The sequence below is a fragment of the Symphalangus syndactylus genome, chromosome 9 (genome assembly GCF_028878055.3).
Source record: "Symphalangus syndactylus isolate Jambi chromosome 9, NHGRI_mSymSyn1-v2.1_pri, whole genome shotgun sequence".
NCBI lineage: Eukaryota > Metazoa > Chordata > Mammalia > Primates > Hylobatidae > Symphalangus > Symphalangus syndactylus.
In genome coordinates, this window is record NC_072431.2 from 70574669 (window position 1) to 70591903 (window position 17235).

General features: G+C 41.1%; 1 protein-coding gene and 1 non-coding gene across 6 annotated transcripts in view; both read right to left on the reverse strand.

The window, feature by feature from the left end:
- The window catches only part of TPST1 (tyrosylprotein sulfotransferase 1), a 149248-nt gene that overhangs the window by 14976 nt on the left and 117037 nt on the right, over window positions 1-17235 (reverse strand). The gene's annotated exons all lie outside the window — the stretch shown is intronic.
- Window positions 1152-1259, reverse strand: LOC129490852 (U6 spliceosomal RNA). The gene has a single exon (XR_008660337.1). It is a non-coding gene; the product is annotated as a U6 spliceosomal RNA (small nuclear RNA).

Consider the following 17235-nt stretch of genomic DNA (forward strand, 5'->3'; position numbering starts at 1 on the left):
CCTCTAGGTTTTTTCAGGATGTTATCTTTGATTTTCTGCAATTTGATTATGATAGGCCTAGGTACAGACTTTCTTGCATTTTTTTTTTTTTTTTGGAGTTGGAGTCTCACTCTGTTGCCCACGCTGGAGTGCAGTGGCGCCCAGCTCACTGCAACCTCTGCCTCCCAGGTTCAAGCAATTCTCCTGCCTCAGCCTCCCAAGTAGCTGGATTATAGGCACCTGCCACCAGGCCTGACTAATTTTTCTATTTTTAGTAGAGACAGGGTTTCACCATGTTGGCCAGGCTGGTCTTGAACTCCTGACCTCAAGTCATCTACCCACCTCAGCCTCCCAAAGTGCTGAGATTACAGGTGTGAGCCACCGCACCTGGCATTTAGTATTTATCTTGCTTGTTTTCTTAACTTTCTAAACTGGATTTGTGGTTTGGCGTCTGTCTTTAGTTTTGAAAATAGTCATTATTACTTCAAATGGTTCTTCTATTCCTTTCTCTCTTTTCCTCTGTTATTCCCATTGTGTGTATACAATTTTACATAGACATATTTTTTTTTAATTAAAAAAAAATTGGCCAGGAGTGGTGGCTCATGCCTGTAATCCCAGCACTTTGGGAGGCCGAGGCGGGCGGATCACGAGGTCAGGAGATTGAGGCCATCCTGGCTAACACGGTGAAATCCTGTCTCTACTAAAAAGTACAAAAAATTAGCTGGACGTGGTGGCGGGCGCCTGTAGTCCCAGCTACTAGGGAGGCTGAGGCAGGAGAATGGCGTGAACCCGGGAGGTGGAGCTTGCAGTGAGCCGAGATTGCACCACTGCACTCCAGCCTGGGCGACAGAGTGAGACTCCGTCTAAAAAAAAAAAAATAGAAATGTTGGCTGGGTGAGGTGCCTCACACCTGTAATCCCAGCACTTCGGGAGGCCAAGGTGGGTGGATCACGAGGTCAGGAGTTCAAGACCAGCTTGGCCAAGATGGTGAAACCCCATCTCTACTAAAATTACAAAAATTAGCCAGGCACAGTGGCAGGCATCTGTAATCCCAGCTACTCTGGAGGCTGAGGCAGGAGAATCCCTTGAACCTGGGCAGCAAAGGTTGCAGTGAGTCAAGATCATACCGTGCACTCCAGCTCGGGTGGCAGAGTGAGACTCCATCTAAAAAAAAAAATTAAAAATGTTTTTTCTATGCTTACATATCATCCTTGCACAGGGCCATGTTCTGCAATCTTCTCGGTATTGTTCCAATTTTAGTGTTAACGTTCAGCCAAAGCAAGGACTTACATATATATAATTTTGTAACTGTCCCACAGTTTTTGGATATCCTATTCTTTTCCTTTTTCTTTTTTGTGGAGTCAACAGATCTCTCTCTGTTGCCCAGCCTGGTCCTCAACTCTTGGTCTCAAGTGATCTTCCCACCTGGGCCTCCTGAAGTCCTGAGATACAGTGTGAGCCACTAGGCCCTGCCATGTTCTGTCATTTTCATTCTTTTTTCTCTTTGCAGTTTAAGTTTTGGAACTTTCTACTGACATATCTTCAAGCTCATTGAGTCTTTCCCAGGTTAACTATTATCCTTTCCACTCTATCAATAAGTCCAAAGGCATTCTTCATTTCTGTTACAGTATTGTTTATTTCTAGTATTTCTTTTGGGTTCTTAGAGTTTCTATTGTCTGCTTATGTTACCCATCTTTCTTGTGTGTTGTTCACTTTTTCCATTAGAGCCTTTAGTATATTAATCATACTTATTTAAAATTTCCAGTCTGATTATTCCAAAAATCCCTGCCATAAATGAGTCTGGCAATGGTTCTGATTCTTGCTATGCCTCATGCAACTTTGATTTTTGCCTTTTAGCATGTCTTGTAAGTTTTTGTTGAAAGCAGACGATATACTGGGTAGAAGAAACTGCACTAAAAAGTCTTCTTGTTTGACCCGAGGCTTTATGTTTCTCTGGCTAAGAGTTGGGTTGTGTTTACTGTTTTGTGTAGCTGTATAGGTTACATTTCCTTTAGTGTCCTTTTTTGAAATCAATTTTTATTTTAGATTCAGGGGTACACGTGCAGGTTACAAGGGTATTTTGTGTGATGCTGACGCCTGGGGTACAACTGATCCTGCTACCCAGGTCATGAGCATAGTGCCTGATAGGCAGCTTTTCAACCCTTTCTCCCCTCCCTCTCTCCTGTCTCTTGCAGTCCCCAGTGTCTACTGTTCCCATCTTTATGTCCATGAATACCTAATGTCTAGCTCCCACTTATGAGTTGGGAACATGTGGTTTTTGGTTTTTTGTTTCAGCATTAATTCACTTAGGATAATGGCCTCCAGTTGTATCCATGTTGTTGCAATCACATCCTTGTTTTTGTATCTCTTTTTTTTTTTTTTTTGAGACGGAGTCTCGCTCTGTTGCCCAGGCTGGAGTGCAGTGGTGCAATCTCGGCTCACTGCAAGCTCCGCCTCCCAGGTTCACGCCATTCTCCTGCCTCAGCCTCTCCGAGTAGCTGGGACTACAGGTGCCCGCCACCACGCCCGGTTAAATTTTTTGTATTTTTTTAGTAGAGATGGGGTTTCACCGTGGTCTGGATCTCCTGACCTCGTGATCCTCCCACCTCAGCCTCCCAAAGTGCTGGGATTACAAGCGTGAGCCACCGCGCCTGGCCGTTTTTGTATCTCTTATCGTTTCTTGGTTTCCCTAAAGACTCCTTATTAATTTTCAGGGTCTGAAAATTAGTTCGTTTAGCAGTAATCCACTATCATTACACAGGAGACTGATTGGTGTGGTGGTGAGGTGTGTGTGTGGTGGGGGGAGTGTTCTATAATCACATAATTAGTTATCAGTCTTTTAGTGAGCCTGTGTGCCTGGGCCGTGACTTTCACAAGTGCTTCTCAGGTTCCCTTCTCCCCGATTAGGTAAGACAGGAAGGCTGGAGAGGGCTGCAGTTGGGTGTTTCCCTTCTGATACACTTTGGGTATTTTTCCCCTCCAACTCATGCTGAAGTGTGATTCCCAGTGTTGAAGGTGGGGGCCTAGTGGGAAGTGTTTGGGTCATGGGGCCACATCCCTCATGAATGGCTTGATGTTGTCCCTGCACTTGTGAGTGAGTTCTTACTCTATAACTATAGTTCACACAAGACCTGGTGCGAGATCTGGTTGTTCAAGACTCTGGCACCTCCCTCCCCTCTCTCTCTTGCTCTCTCTCTCTCCATGTGCTATGCCTGTTCCCCTTTGTGTTCCACCATAAGGGAAAGCTTCCTGAGGCCTCACCAGAAGCTAAGCAGATAGATGCTGGTGCCATGCTTCTTGTACAGCCTGCAGAAACATTAGCCAAATAAACCCCTCTTCTTTATAAATTACCAGTCTCAGGTATTCTTTTTTGGCAATGCAAAATGGACTAACATATCTTCCTCCAGGTTAGGCTCTGGTAAAACACATGTCAATTAGGCTTGATAAAACAGTTTACTTTGAGAGCAAACCATTGTTAAGGAATGCTCCGACTTATTTCAAGATGATTATTTCCCCTTCTCCCTACCTAAAGCTTGAGGAGATTTTTCTCTTTACCCTGAGAATCTGGTGAGGTTTCTGGAGGTAATCTGTGATTCTCAGTATGCACCATTCCCTCCAGTTTTTGGGAGAATGGTTTGCCCTGAAGCCTCAGTTTTCTGATTGAAGAGTTGATTTTTCAGTTTTTGCAGCTTCTCTTTATCCTTGGTGTTCTACAATTTCATGGTACTGTGGCTTATTTTCCTCACTCAGTGGTATTGGAAACAGATACATGTCCATCTACTCTTATATTGTCACTTTGAAAATATCCTGCTGTTCATTTTCTCTATTCTCTTTTTCTTGAATTCCAGTCAGTTAAACATCAGACAACTTGAATTTTGCTTCCACATTTCTTATCTTTTCTAAGTCATCTCTTGTTTTTTCTTTTTGTTTTACTAAGATATTTTCTCAACTTTATCCAATCACTGATTTTAAATTTCAGCTCTCCTATTTTTAGTTCCCAAGCTTTCTGAATGTTTTAGAAAACAGCATTTATTCTTTTTCCTTCACCTCACCTCTACAAGAATATTACAGTTCATTTATGTTTTCTTTTGCTTATTACATCGTTTTTGTTATCTCCGAGGTACATTTTTCTCTTTCTTTTGGTGTCTCTTGTGTTAGAGATGTTCTGCCAATTTCTGGCAAGTCTTGGCTATGAAGCACTACAAAGTTAAATGGAGTTCTGTATATGAGAGTTGAGTATAATTATGGGTGTGCTTTCTCAGCCAGCCTTTTTGTCAGGATTCTCCAAGTATAATTTTGTAGCTCTAGGCTGAGTACGGTGGCCCACACCTGTAATCCCAGCACTTTGGGAGGCCGAGGCAGGTGGATCATGAGGTCAGGAGTTCAAGACCAGCCTGACCAAGATGGTTATACCCGATCTCTACTAAAAATACAAAAACATTAGCCAGGCATTTGTGATGGGTGCCTGCAATCCCAGCTACTTGGGAGGCTGAGGCAGAGAATTGCTTGAACCTGGGAGGCAGAGGTTGCAGTGAGCCAAGATCACGCCACTGCACTCCAGCCTGGGCAACAGAGCGAGACTCTGTCTCAAAAAACAAACAAAAATTTTGTAGGTGTTTTATATACCTATGTGTGTATAAAATGTGTGTATATATAGAGAGAACCATGGTGTTTTGGTTACCATAGCTTTGTGGTATTCAAAGTCAAGCAGTGTGATGTCTCTGACTTTGTTCTTTCTGCTCAGGATAGCTTTAGGTATTCCAGGTCTTTTGTCATTCCACACAAACTTTAGGATTTTTTTTCTATTTCTGCGAAAAACGTCATTGGTATTTTGATAGAGATTACACTGATTCTGTAGATTACTTTGGGTAATACTGACTTTTGAGACGGAGTCTCACTCTGTCACCCAGGCTGGAGTGCAGTGGTGTGATCTCGGCTTGCTGCAACCTCTGCCTCCCAGTTTCAAGTGATTCTTCTGCCTCAGCCTCCTGAGTAGCTGGGATTACAGGCACCCACCACCAGGCCTGGCTAATTTTTCTATTTTTAGTAGAGATGGGGTTTCATCAAGTTGGCCAGGCTGGTCTCGAACTCCATAACAATATTAATTCTTCTAATCCATGAATATGAAGTATCTTTTCATTTTTTGTATGTCCTCTTCAATTTCTGTCATCAGTCTTTTATAGTTTTCATCACAGAGATTCTTCACTTATTTGGTTAAGTTCATTCCTAGGTATTGTATTTTTTTGTAGCTATGTAAATGGGATTGCTTTTCTGATTTCTTTTTCAGATTGCTTGCTGTTGATGTATAGAAATGCTACAGATTTTTGTTATGTTGATTTTGTATCCTGAAACTTAACTGAATTTGTTTATCAGTTCTAGCAGTTTTGGGTGGAGTCTTGAGGTTTTTCTAAATACAGGATCATGTTATCTGCAAATAAAGATAATGTGGTTTCTTCCTTTCCAATTTGGGTACCTTTTATTTCTTTCTCTTGCCTAATTGCTTGGGCTAGGACTTCAAGTACTAAGTTGAACAGAAGTGGTTAGAGTGGGCCTCCTTGTCTTGTTCCTGATCTTAGAGAAAAATTATTCAACTTTTCACTGTTGAACATGATGTTAGCTGTGGGTTTGTCATATATGGTTTGAGATATGTTCCTTCTTTTTTTTTTTCTTTTTTGAGATAAAGTCTTGCTCTATCACCCAGGCTTTGTATTTTTAGTAGAGATGGGGTTTCACCGTGTGGGCCAGGCTGGTCTCAAACTCCTGACTTCAAGGGATCCACCCACCTCAGCCTCCCAAAGTGCTGGGATTACAGGTGTGAGCCACCACACCTCGCCAAAATATGTTCCTTCTATACCCAGTTTGTTGAGAATTTTTATCAAGAAGGGATGCTGAATTCTACTGAATGCTTTTTGAGTATCTATTGAAATCATCATATGGTTTTTGGTCTTGATTGTATTAATGTGATGTACCATGTTTATTGATTTGGGTATGCTGAATCATACTTGCATCCCTGGGAATTCCACTTGATCATGATGTTTTTTTTTTTTTTTAGGTTGAGGGGTACATGTGCTGGTTTGTTACGTGGGTAAACTGTGTGTCGCAGAGGCTTGGTGTACAGATTATTTCATCACCCAGGTAATAAGCATAGTACCCAATAGGTATTTTTTCTGATCCTCTCCTTCCTCCAACCCCCCACCCTCAAGTTAGTCTGTTCTTCCCCTCTTTGTATCCCAGGATGATCTTTTTAATGTATTGTTGAACTCGGTTTCTTAGTATTTTGTTGAGGATTTTTGCATCTGTGTTCCTCAGGGATGCTGGCCTGTCATTTTCTTGTTGCATCCTTGTCTGGTTTTGGTATCAGGGTAATGCTGCCCTTGTAGAATGAGTTGGGAAGTATTCCCTTCTCTTCCAAAAAAAATGTTTGTTTTGAGGAGTTTGAGTAGAATTGGTATTAGTTCTCTAAATGTTTGGCAGAATTTAGCAGTGAAGCAACAGGTCCTGGGCTTTTCTTGGTTGAGAGACTTTTTTAATATGGCTTCAATCTCATTACTCATTATTGGTTTGTTGAGGTCTTTTGTTTCTTCCTGATTGAATCTCGGTAGGTTGTATGCGTCAGAGAATTTATACATTCCTTCTAGGCTTTGCAATTTTTTGGTGTATAGTTGTTCACAGTAGTCTCTAATGATCTTTTGTATATCAGTGGTATCACTTACAATGTCTCATTTTTCCCCTCTGGTTTTGCTTATTTGGGTCTTCTCTCCCCCTGCCCACCACCCCCACCCTTAGTCTTCTAAAAGGTTTGTCAATTTTGATTATCTTTTCAAAAAAACCATTTTCATTTCATTGATCTTTGTATTCTTTTAGTCTTGGTTTCATTTACTTCTGCTCTTTTATTATTTCTTTCTATTAACTTTGGTTTGTTTTTTAGGTGCCTTTTATTCACGGAGAAAAAAAGAACAAAAAATTGGGGGTTTGTCTGGTTTTGCTTTTCTAGTTCCTTGAGGTGTATCATTAGGTTATTTGAAGTCTTTTTACTTTTTTGATATAGACGTTTATTGCTATACACTTCCCTCTTAGAACTGCTTTTGTTGTATCCCATAGGTTTTGGTATTTTGTTTCTATTTTCATTTGTCTCAAGAAATTTTAAAATTTACTTTAAAATTTCTTCATTGGTCCATTTGTTGTTTAATTTCCATCAATTTATACTGTTTCCAATGTTCCTCTGATTATGGATTTCTAGTTTTATTCCACTGTGACAAGATAAATATAATTTCAATTTTAAAAATTTGTTAAAACTTGTTTTGTGACCTAATGTATGATCAATCCTGGAGAATATTCCATGTGCTGTTGAGAAAAATGTTCTGTTGGATGGAATGTTCTGTAAATAACTGTTAGGTCCATTTGGTCCAGAGTACAGTTTAATGTCTATGTTTCTTTGTTTCTTTTCTGTCTGGATGATCTGTTCACATTGAAAGTGTGGATGTTCCCTAGTATTACTGTATTGCAGTCCATCTCTCTCTTTAGGTCTATTAATATTTGCTTTATATATTTGGGTGCTCTGGTGTTGGGTGTATATATATTTACAATTGTTATATCCTCTGGCTGTACTGACCCCTTTGTCATTATATAATGGCCTTGCCTTTTTTTAACCATCTTGATTTATTTTATGTGATAAAACTATAGGCTCTCTTGCCCTTTTTTGGTTTCCATTTGCATAAATTATCTTTTTCCATACCTTCGCTTTCAGTCTGTGCTAATCTTTACAGATGAAGTGAGTTTCTTGTAGCCAGCATATGGTTGGGTCTTGTTTTTTAATCCATTCTGCCACTCTTAATTGGAGAATTTAATCCATTTATATTCAAGGTTATTACTGATAGGTAAGGGTTTATTACTGCCATATTGTTCCTTGTTTTTGATTGTTTTGTAGATTCTTTCTTCCTAATTTCCTCTCTTACTGTCTTCCTCTATGGTAAGTGATTTTCTCTAGCAGCGTGCTTTGATTTTGTGCTATTTATTTTTAGTGTGTATCTATTATAGGTTTTTGCTTTATGGTTACTGTGAGGCTTACAAAAAACATCTTATAATAGGTTATTTTAAACTGATAATCACTTAACTTTGCAAAGAAAACTAACAAAAACAAACTCTATACTTTAACACCACCATTGCCATTTTGACTTTTTGATGTTTCGATTTAATCTTTTTATTGCTTAAACAATTGTCTGTCTCCTAAATAACTGTTGTAGTTATTGTTTTTAATAGTTTTGTCAGCCAGACATGGTGGCTGAAGCCTGTAATCCCAGCACTTTGGGAGGCCGAGATGGGCGGATCACCTGGGGTCAGGAGTTCGAGACCAGCCTGGCCAACATGGTAAAACCCTGTCTCTACTAAAAATACAAAAATAAGCCAGGTGTGTTGGCACATATGTGTAATCCCAGCTACTCGGAAGCTGAGGCATGAGAATCGCTTCAACCCAGGAGGTGCAGGTTGCAGTAAGCTGAGATTGTACCACTGCACTCTCCAGCTTGGGTGACAGAGCGAGGCTCTGTCTTAAAAAAAAAAAAGTTTCATCTTTTAGTCTTCATACTTAAAATATAAGTGGTTTACTCACCCCATTTACAGTATTAGAATATTCTGAATTTTTCAGAAGTCTTTTTACCAGTGAGTGTTCTTTCTTTTGCCAGTGAGTTTAATACCATTAGATGCTTTCTTTTTACCCATTAGCATCCTTCACTTTCTGACTGAGGAGCTCCCTTTAGCATTTTTTGTAAGACAGGTCTGGTGTTGATGAATTCCCTCAACTTTTGTTTGTCTGGGAAAATATTTATCTTGCCTTTGTGTTTATAAAGGGTAACTTTGCTGGGTACAGTATTCTTGCTTGGCAGTTTTTTCCTTTTCCTTCAGCACTCTAAATATAGCATTCCACTCTTTCCTGGCCTGCAGGGTTTCTGCTGGGATATCTGCTGAAAGCTCTGTTGGGGTATGTTGAATGGGACACATTTCTTTTCTCTTGCTGCCTTGAGTAATCTTTCTTTGTCTTTGATTTTTGTTAGCCAGATTGTTATGTGCCATAGGTATCTCTTCTTTGGGTTGATTTTAATTGCCAATCACTGAGCTTCCTGTACCTAGACAGTGTTATCTTTCTCCAGATTTGGGACTTTTTCAGCCATGATTTGCTTAAGTATGCTTTCTACAGCCTTTTCTTCCTCATCTTCCTATTATGTGGAGGTTAGTTTGCTTAATGGTATTCCACAATTCTTGTAGGTCTTCTTTACCCTTTTTTATTCTTGCTCCTCTGAATGGGTAATTTCACATATTCTGTCCTCAAGCTCATCAATTCTTTTATTTGATCAAATCTGCTGCTAAAGCTTTCCAATGAGTTATTCCAGTTCAGTTACTGTATTGTTTATAGATAGGATTTCAATTTGTTTTTTCTTGTTTCTATTTCTTTGTCAAATTTCTCACTATATTCGTGGATTGCTTTCTAAATTTCATTTAATTTCCTATCTCTATTTTCTTGTGATTCCCTGAAGTTTTTTTTTTTTTTTTTTTTTTTTTTTTGAGACGGAGTCTCGCTCTGTCGCCCAGGCTGGAGTGCAGTGGCGCCCTCTCGGCTCACTGCAAGCTCTGCCTCCCGGGTTCACGCCATTCTCCTGCCTCAGCCTCTCCGAGTAGCTGGGACTACAGGCGCCCACCACTACGCCCGGCTAATTTTTTTTTTTGTATTTTTTTTTTTTTTTGAGGCAGAGTCTTGCTCTGTCTCCCAGGCTGGAGTGCAGTGACACAATCTTGGCTCACTGCAAGTTCCGCCTCCCGGGTTCACGCCATTCTCCTGCCTCAGCCTCTCCGAGTAGCTGGGACTACAGGCGCCCACCACTACGCCCGGCTAATTTTTTTTTTTGTATTTTTTTTTTTTTTTGAGGCAGAGTCTTGCTCTGTCTCCCAGGCTGGAGTGCAGTGACACAATCTTGGCTCACTGCAAGTTCCGCCTCCCGGGTTCACGCCATTCTCCTGCCTCAGCCTCCCGAGTAGCTGGGACTGCAGGTGCCCACCACCACGCCCTGCTGATTTTTTGTATTTTTAGTAGAGACAGCGTTTCACCGTGTTAGCCAGGATGGTCTCGATCCCCTGCCTCGTAATCTGCCTGCCTAGGCCTCCCAAAGTGCTGGGATTACAGGTGTAAGCCACCGTGCTCAGCAGATTCCCTGAATTTTTTTTTTTTTTTTTTTTTTTTTTTTTTTTTTTTTTTTTTTTTTTGAGATGGAGTCTCGCTCTGTCACCCAGGCACCCAGGCTGGAGTGCAGTGGCGCGATCTCGGCTCACTGCAAGCTCCGCCTCCCGGGGTCACGCCATTCTCCTGCCTCAGCCTCTTCGAGCAGCTGGGACTACAGGCGCCCGCCACCACGCCCGGCTAATTTTTTGTATTTTTAGTAGAGACAGGGTTTCACCGTGGTCTCGATCTCCTGACCTCGTGATCCACCCGCCTCGGCCTCCCAAAATGCTGGGATTACAAGTGTGAGCCACCGCGCCCGGCCGATTCCCTGAATTTTTTAAAGAGGCTTATTCTGAATTCTCTGTCTGACATTTCATAGATCTTCAATTCTTCTGAGTCCACTGGTGGAGCTTTGTTGGTTTCTTTTGGTGGTGTCATATTTCCCTAAGTTTTCATAATCATTGCTTGTTTATGTTGATGCTTGCACATTTGAGAATACAGCCATTTCTTCTAGTTTTTGCAGGTGTTCTTTGGTGATTTCAGGCCTTTACTTAGTATGAGAGCTTAAGTACTGGCCTATTCTTTCTTCCCATTCTGGGGAGGACTTACAGTGAGCATCAGAACTGAAACACTGCACTAAAACTAAACTAACTTGCCCTGCCATTCAAAACATTGCACTAAAGCTGAAGTAATCTTGCCCTGCCGTTCGAAACATTGCACTAAAACTAAACTAACTTGCCCTGACATTGTTTCACAGACGGGAAGACTTATAGTGACCACCGAAAGATAAACATTGTTCTGGAACTATATTGCTACCCTGTCGTCATTTCCCAGTCTGTGAAAGTCTTAAGTGCTTAAGTGTACACTGGAAGTTAATCCCAACTTTTTTTCTTTTTTTTTTTTTGAGACACAGTTTTGCTCTGTTGCCCAGGCTGGCGTGCAGTGGTGTGATCTTGGCTCATTGCAACCTCTGTCTCCCAGGCTCAAGCGACTCTTTGCTTCAGCCTCTGAAGTAGCTGGGATTACAGGCACGTACCACCACATGCAGCTAACTTTTGTTTTTGTGGTAGAAGTGAGATTTTGCTATGTTGCCCAGGCTAGTCTTGAACTCCTGGGCTCAAATGATCTACCCAACTTGGCCTCCCAAAGTGGGATTACAGAAATGAGTTGCCATGCCCAGCTTAATCCCAATCTTATAGCTGTTTCTGGGCCAGGGGAAGGTTCCATGTGAGCACTAAGTTTTGTGGAAAATCTGACCAGGGATTCAGGCCTTCCCACTGATTACACCCCAGTGGCACTAAGACACTGGCCAGCCTTGTCAACAGGGTGTCTCAGCTAATTAGAGTACAGAGTAGCTGCAAGATCCATATACGAGTTGCTACAATCAGTGCCCTGCTCTTTGTCCCCAGTTTACCCCAGATAGTTCAGCTCTCCTGGCTCTCCCAGATGGGACTGGAGTGGGCTCCCTGGGAAGATCCCCAGACCAGTGAGGAGACTGAATACCCACCTCCAATTCCTTCCTCTCACCTTGGAAACTGCAGCGCTAGGAAAATTCTCCCTGAGTGGTGTTACGCCAGCTTGGGGGTAAGGGGTGGCACAGTCTGAAATGACCACTTATTTTACAAAAAGTTTTGTCAGCCCAGGAGGTTTCTCCACTTCTTCCCCAAGTTCTGGTGAACTCAGGTTGGTATTCTTGTCTTTGAATACTTTTTTTTTTTTTTTTTGAGATGGAGTCTCGCTCTTTCACCCAGGCTGGAGTGCAGTGGCATGATCTTGGCTCACTGCAACCTCCGCCTCCCGAGTTCAAGCAATTCTCCTGTCTCAGCCTCCCGAGTAGCTGGGATTACAGGCACCCACCACCATGCCCAGCTAATGTTTGTATTTTTAGTAGGGACGGGGTTTCACCGTGTTGGCCAGGCTGGTCTCGAACTCCTGACCTCAAGTGATCCACATGCCTCGGCCTCCCAAAATGCTGGGATTACAGGAGTGAGCCACCGCGCCCAGCCTGAATAATTTCTAGTTGTATTTTTGTGGGAAGAGTGATGCCAGGGATCTTTTATTCCACTATCTTGCTGACATCACACTCTCCCCCTAGTGTCTTTATTTTCTCTAGTTTTCTTCCTTCCTAAAGGAATCTATAGCTTCTGCAGAGGGGGAGGTGGGGTATAGAGATAAGGATCTGGAAGAGTGATGCCAGGGATCTTTTATTCCACTATCTTGCTGACATCACACTCTCCCCCTAGTGTCTTTATTTTCTCTAGTTTTCTTCCTCCCTAAGGGAATCTATAGCTTCTGCAGAGGGGGAGGTGGGGTATAGAGATAAGGATCTGGAAGTCTAACTGTTCCTACACAGACTGTCAACCTCCGTATTTTTAGTATCAGACTTCATCCATTTCCCCTAATTTGTAATACTTGATGTTTCTAATTCCCAAACATTTGTAGGGTTCAGGGTGAACTGGCTTGCTTCTCCCTTTGCTTTCTTGTATCCCTGTTTTTCAGGCACTTACATTAAGTTATCTTCCAAATGGCTCAGTCCCTTACCATTTTTACATTAGCTTTCCATATTCATATATTATGTTTTGAGAGTGACAAATGAGTTTAGGGTTGCTAGTTTGGCGGCCTCTGAAAAGTTGGACATGAAAGGCATGTACTAAAGTTAGAGGATCCAGTACTACTAGTTTTAAGGAAACATGTTATTAGGGTGCACACACAGTATATACATTCTCTGAGGTCCAGGGGACTTGTGGCTGGAGGCTGCAAGGGTTTGCCAAGGCTGGAAATCATCACTTATGGGAATGCAAAGCTAACAAATACACTACTATTAGAAAATAAATTCTATGTTGTGCAAGTGAAAAGAGGAGGCATGTAATTCTCATAATCTTTAACTTTACTGTTAAATTATTCACAAGAGACTGGAGCTGGGAAAAAAAGACTAAAGATTTTTTAACCTCCCCAGTTCTAATGTTCTATGATTCTGAAGGAAGCTTCTCAAAGCCTGAGTGACACAGAGATTGCTTTCTTAGTTCCACCTGTGGCCTCTCTAGCAGGCCTTCTGGGTCTTTTGTCTAACAACCTAATGCACTTTCTCGATCTTCCACAGTATACACACTACATAAGACCTAAAAGAAATGCATATAAAAATGTGAGCTCTATATACAGTATTTAACACTGCTTTATAGCTTTTACTTGTGGCAGTGGTGGTATGTTTCCATAAAAGAGGCTTTGGCTGTCAACAGACACCATTACAAAGAAAATAATTCAAATATAAAAGTAAATTGTATTTGCTGCTTTGGGTTTGTAGACGGAAATCAGGGTCAAGTTTTTGGAGTGAGGTATAACTAATTCCACTATAAGAACAGCCTTCAACAACTGTGGGATTACATAGAATACAGAGATAGAGAAGAAAGGAGAGTTTGCCTAAATTGCTTGTGAAGTTTCAAAAACCTAAGAGATTCTGAGCATTGGCTAAAGTGAGCAATATGCCATGTTTGTCATCTGTCCTTAGGCCACTCTTAGCTTTCTTACCCTTACTAAGCCCAATGCCACTTCACCTGTCACCACAGCATCCCCTATACAGTTATCTCTTGGTATCCACAGGGGATTGGTTCCAGGATCCCCTGTGAATAACAAAATCCACAGGTGCTCAAGTGCCTTATATAAAATGGTGTAGTATTTGCACGTAACATACACATATCCTCCTGTATACTTTAAATCATCTCTAGACTACTTATAACACCTAATACAATGTAAATGCTATGTAAATAGTTATCCTGTACTGTTTAGGAAATAATGACAAAGTCTGTCACGTTCAGTACAGATGTAAGCATCATTTCCCCCCCACATATTTTCAATCCATGGTTAGTTGAATCTATGGATGTGGAAACCACAGATATAAAGGGCTGACTATAGTAACAATTTATAATTAAGATGTAAACAGGCCAGGCATGTTGGCTCATGCCTGTAATCCTAGCACTTTGGGAGTCTGAGGCGGGTGGATCACCTGAGGTCAGGAGTTCAAGACCAGCCTGGCCAACGTGGTGAAACCCCATCTCTACTAAAAATACAAAAAATTAGCTGGGCATGGTGGCAGGCGCCTGTAATCCCAGCTACTCAGAAGGCTGAGGCAGGAGAATCGCTTGAACTCAGGAGATGGAGGTTGCAGTGAGCTGAGATTGTGCCATTGCACTCCAGCCTGAGCAACACGAATGAGACTCCATCTCAAAAAAAAAAAAAAAAAAAAAAAAAAAAAAAAGATGTAAACAAAAGTCTCAGTGCAGCTTAAAATAAATGTCATTAACATTACTTGTAGACCGCAGATCCAATTCTCTATAGCAGTAGTCCCCAAATTTGGGGCTGGTTTTGTGGAAAACAATCTTTCCATGGACCAGCAGAGGGGATGGTTTCAGGATGATTCAAGCACATTACGTTTACTGTGCACTTTATTTCTGTTATTATTACATCATAATATATAGTGAAATTATTATACAACTCACTATATTGCAGAATCAGTAGAAGCCCTGAGCTTGTTTTCCTGCAACTAGAGGGTCTCATCTGGGGGTGATCGGAGACAGTGACAGATCATCAGGCATTAGAGTCTCATAAGGGCAGAACAACCGAGATGCCTCACATGCACAGTTCACAAAAGTGTTCATGCTCCTATGAGAATCAAATGCCATTTGTTTTAATACAAAAATCACAATTACTTTTGCAGCAACTTACTAGATACAGTAAACAGGAAGGCAATGGGCAAGTACTGATAACTAAGAGGTAACAAACGAAACACAGAAAGAAACAGAAATTATAAAAGGCAGACAGAAGCCTTAAGTTTTTAGTAAAGAGATGAACAGTTCTATACCCTACATAAGGAGAAGACAGGCACCTTCTCTTTATAACACACAATTTCTAATTTTCTTTTGATGAAATAAAATTTCAAATAATGATCAGTAATTTATTTTAAAAGGCAAGAAATATGTGATCAAATGCAGAAGTGATTCTACTCTAAATTATTAAGATTTGGTCCCTTCATGGTAAAAATCTATCCAGAAACTTAGCTTTCAAGGATGATTCATTTCCCAAGGGTTTCAGATAGCCAAGGTTTTACAAGTTATAGGAAAAATCGTCAGAAATGTTATTAAGCCAATTCTGTACTTGGCTTAATCTTATGAAGAACATGACCTTGTTTAACCCTCTTCAAGTGTGGGATAGATCTAGCGACTGGCTTCTAACAACCAGAATTTGGCAAAAGTGATGGTATGTTACTTCTGAGATTAAGTTACAAAAAGTCTGTTATCTTTTGTCTTGAGCACTCTATCTTGCTCTCTTGCTTGCTTGCTTGCTGTGAGGTAGGCCAGCTGCATGTTGTCAACTGCTGTAGACAGAGGCTCATGTGGCAAATAACTGGCATCTCCAGCCAATGAAAACCTGAGGCTCTCAGTCACACGAGAGCTTGAAGGTAGATCCTCTCCCAGCTGAGCCTTGGATGACTGCAGCCCAGCTGACAGCTTGACTGCAACTTCATGAAAGATCCTGAGCTAGAAGCATCTAGGTAGCTTTGCCTGGATTCCTGAACCACAGAACCTATGAGACAACACATGTTTGTTGATTTAAGCCATTAATACTTTTTAGAATAATTTGTTATGCTTCATATATAAATAATACAGATTCTGGTATCAGGAATAAAGTTCTGTTGTCACACATACCAAAAATGTGGGAGGAGTATTAGAACTGGGAAATAGGTTCTAATAATAGGGCCCAGTTCTAATACTTTAAGGCCTTTCAGGAGAGCAGCGGTAAAGCCTAAATTGCCAGGAATTGATAGTTGGTAGATTTTAGATTGTTAGGAGGTGGACTGTGAGTTTTAAGGAATGTGAGGAACATCTGAGTAGAAACTGGAGGCAAGAGATCTCTGTTAGGTAGTTGTGGAAAGTTCAGCAACCCAATTTTACAGTGATGTGGAAGGTAGAAAATGTGCCGAATGAATTAGATGGTCTAGCTAAAAAGATTTACAAGCAAAGTTAACTGCCTGGTTTCTTCTTGGTGTTTACAATAAGATGTAAGAGGACAGAGAAATTGAGGGAAAGACGGTTTAAAAGAAAAAGGAGCCAGGACACGATGGTTTTGAAAGTGGATGTGAAAATTCTTAGCTTCACCATCTTCAACACTAGCAGTGTGGCAAGCTCACATTTCCTACACTTATTCTGCTTCCCATCTTCAGAGCCCCTTCTCTACCTTCAACTCCCTTGCCTCTCCTTTATGAGGACCCTGGTGATTACTTTGGGCCCACCAGATAATCAGTAATCTCCTCATCTAAAATTCCTTAATTCCATCTGTAAAGTTCCTTTTGCTAGATAAGGTAACATATTCACAGACCACAGGGATTAGGAAATGGACATCTGGGTTGATTTTTTTTTCCAACTTTTATTTAGATTCAGGGGGTACATGTGCAGGTTTGTTACAGGGGTATAGTGTGTGATGCTGAAGTTTGGGATGATTGAACCTGTCACCCAGGTAGTGAGCACGGTACCCAATAGGTAGTTTTTCAACCCTTGTTTTTCCTTCCCTCTTCTGCCCTCTTGTATTCCCAGTGTCTACTGTCCCCATCTTTATGTCCATTTGTACCCAATGTTTACCTCTCACTTACAAGTGAGAACATGAGGTACTTGGTTTTCTGTTTCTGCATTAATTCACTTAGGATAATGGCCTCAAGCTCTATCCAAACTGCTGCAAAGAACATGATTTCGCTCTTTGTTATGGCTGTGCAATATTTCATGGTGTAGATGTACACATTTTCTTTATCTAATGGAAGTGGACATCTTTATGGGGCCATCATTCAGTCTACTACTTGCAAGAAATAGACAACTAATGCATTATACTTAGAATTGCTGCAGTTTATAAAGAGGAACATAGAGATGAACAAAGTGCCATATACTGGAGAAACGCCAGTCATATAGCCCTCACAAACAAAAACCTCATACACGTCTTCAAATTTTAACATAATCGGTTGTGGAGGAAAATGCTTTTATTCTTACGGATATATGCTGAGGAAG